Genomic DNA, 2,727 nt, shown 5'->3' with positions numbered 1-2,727 from the left:
GTAGTTTATTTTTATTTTTATTTTTATTTTTATTTACACGTGTGCATAGGTATAGGGACGAATTAGGTAGATTCGCAAAGAGACCTGACATTGATTCTGATACGGATGTTCTCTTTTCGAATCTATTTAATACGCCTCTTGATTCAGATACAACATCCATTGCATCACAATTTTCATTCACAATGAGTCATCATGAGGACCAACCCATTAGAACTCTTCAGGAGTATCTCCATCCTACACGCTCTGCCACACCCTCATGTATCATGCTTCCACCTAATGTGCCGCATTTTGATCTTAAACCGGGGATGATTCCACTTCTTCCTACTTTTCATGGACTTGAAAACGAAAACCCACATGTGCACATTAGGGAATTTGAAGAGGTAGTTGCAACTTTTCATAATCAACTTCGTACAATGGACACGGTCAGACTTAAATTTTTTCCATTTTCTTTAAAAGAAAGAGCAAAGAGTTGGTTGTATTCATTGAGACCACGTTCGATTGGGTCATAGGCTGAGATTACTCAAGCATTTTTTCATAAGTATTTTCCACATCACAAAATGAATGCTTTGAAGAGACAAATCTCAACCTTTGTTCAGAAAGAGAGTGAAACTTTATACCAAGTTTGGGAGAGATTTAAAGAATTGTTAAATTTGTGTCCTCACCATGGCTATGAGAGTTGACGCATTGAGAGTTACTTCTATGAAAGACTTGTACCTAGGGAGCACTAATTCATTGAGATGATGTGTAATGGTGAATTTTTGCAAAAGGACCCTGATGAGGCCATTGAATATTTGAATGACTTAGCAGAAAAAGCTCACACATGGACATGACGTAGTGCTACTGAGAGCACAAATAGGTCACGATCTGAGGGAAACCCAAATGGTGGTGGAATTTACCATCTCAGGGAGGGGGATAACCTAAAGGCTAAGGTTGAGATGCTCACTAGGGAGCTAGAGGTGTTAAAGACTAAGGACTTAAAGCCAACACATGTGGCTAACCATGTAGAGTCTTTTAGACCATGTTTTGTGTGTGGCGGGGTAGATCACCTCGACCAAGAGTGTCCCACATTTACTGAGATGAGAGGGATGTATGAGGAACAATGTAATGTCTTAGGTGTGTATAAGAAGCCTTTTACACCTTTCTCTGATACCTATAATATGGGGCGGCGCAATCACCCCAATTTTAGTTGGAAGTCTGAAAACCAGCCACCTGCACAACCCTCTAGATCATGTCTTGCACCATATCATGCACCTTCATCTTCTAGGACTCCTTTAGAAGACACATTGCATGCTTTTATTGGGGCACAGAGTAAGACTAACCAAAAGTTTGAATCTTTGATTAGGCAGGTTGTTGAAGAAAACAAGGAGATAAAGAGCTAAGTGTCCAAATTTATGAGCGCCTTGAGTGTGAATAAGCGAGGTAAGTTTCCTTCTCAAGCTCAATCCACACCCCATGGTCAACACATGGCGCAAAAGAATTTAAAGGATGTGAATGTCATTGTGACACGAAGTGGTAAGTCATTACACATCCCAACGGTGAACATATTAGAGGATGTGGAAAAGAATCAAGATAGTAGTGATGTCGAGCTGCACAAGGAACTTGAGGTGACAAAGAGTCCTGTTAAGGTACCATTCCCTAAAGCTTTAAAATCAAACAAATGAACTTTGGATCTTAACAATGAAATCCTAGAGAATCTAAGGCAGGTAAAAATCAATCTTCCTCTTTTTCATGTGATTAAACAATTTCCTACTCATGCAAAAGTTCTCAAGGATTTGTGTACAATTAAGAGGACGCACCATGTGAAGAAGAAAGTGTTCCTCACAGAACAAGTTAGTGCTCTAATTGAGTAGCGGATTCCTCCCAAGTACAAAGATCCTGGTTGCCCAACCGTTGCATGTAGCATTGGAAATCATGAGTTTGGGCAAGCTTTTCTAGATTTAGGAACTAGTGTGAATCTAATGTCATATTCTATTTATTTACAGTTGGGGTTGGGAGAAATCAAACCAACCACCATGGTATTGCAATTGGCTAACCATTCAGTCAAAGTACCTCAAGGTGTAGTAGAGGATGTTCTAATTCAAATTGACAAATTTTATTTGTAGTGATCCTAAAAAAAAAAAAATTTTAAATTTAAAATATTTAAATTTAAAAAAAATTTAAAAATAAATAATTAATTAATTATTATTAATAATTAATTAAATAATATAATATAATAATAATATAACATATCCTGAAGGATCTCAGGATCCTTCACGCGGAAGAAAGGAGTAGAGAGTGCTCCCTTCAGTTCCTCCGTCTCCTCTCTCCCACTCTCCTCCATCTTATCTCCGATATTCGGCCGATCGGAAATCCAAAAATACCGTTGGGCTCTGCTCGTTGCTATCGACATTTTTACTAGAGCGGATTTGTCATAGGAGCGACGTAGGTTTATCTCATGGGGTAAGGTCAATTCTCAAACTTTTCTTAATTTCTCTTAAACTATAAGCACAATTAATGAAGGGAAATTGTTAGGAGATTCATGGGGAGATTCTCTACAATCTAACTGGAGCGGGTTTTCGAATTGGAGCTCCGGGGTACCAATCCTAAATCGGGGGTAAGTTTAATAAGTTAGGCTTTATTAGGCTATTTAGGGTATTCGGAGCCTAGGGAAATTTTAGGAAAAATTACTCAAGGGATTGTGATGAGTAATGTAGTGAAATTTGAATTTTAGGGTTTCGTGGATTTTGA

General features: G+C 38.2%; 1 non-coding gene across 1 annotated transcript; it reads right to left on the bottom strand.

Annotated features, from left to right (window-relative positions):
- Window positions 1-561: 561 nt before the first annotated feature.
- Window positions 562-670, bottom strand: LOC131165202 (small nucleolar RNA R71). Its single transcript, XR_009139517.1, has one exon. It is a non-coding gene; the product is annotated as a small nucleolar RNA R71 (small nucleolar RNA).
- Window positions 671-2,727: the final 2,057 nt, after the last annotated feature.

Source organism: Malania oleifera, chromosome 9 (genome assembly GCF_029873635.1).
Source record: "Malania oleifera isolate guangnan ecotype guangnan chromosome 9, ASM2987363v1, whole genome shotgun sequence".
In the NCBI taxonomy this organism is placed as follows: Eukaryota; Viridiplantae; Streptophyta; class Magnoliopsida; order Santalales; family Ximeniaceae; genus Malania; species Malania oleifera.
The sequence above is the reverse complement of the archived record's forward strand: the minus strand, read 5'-3'. Positions and strand labels throughout refer to the sequence as shown.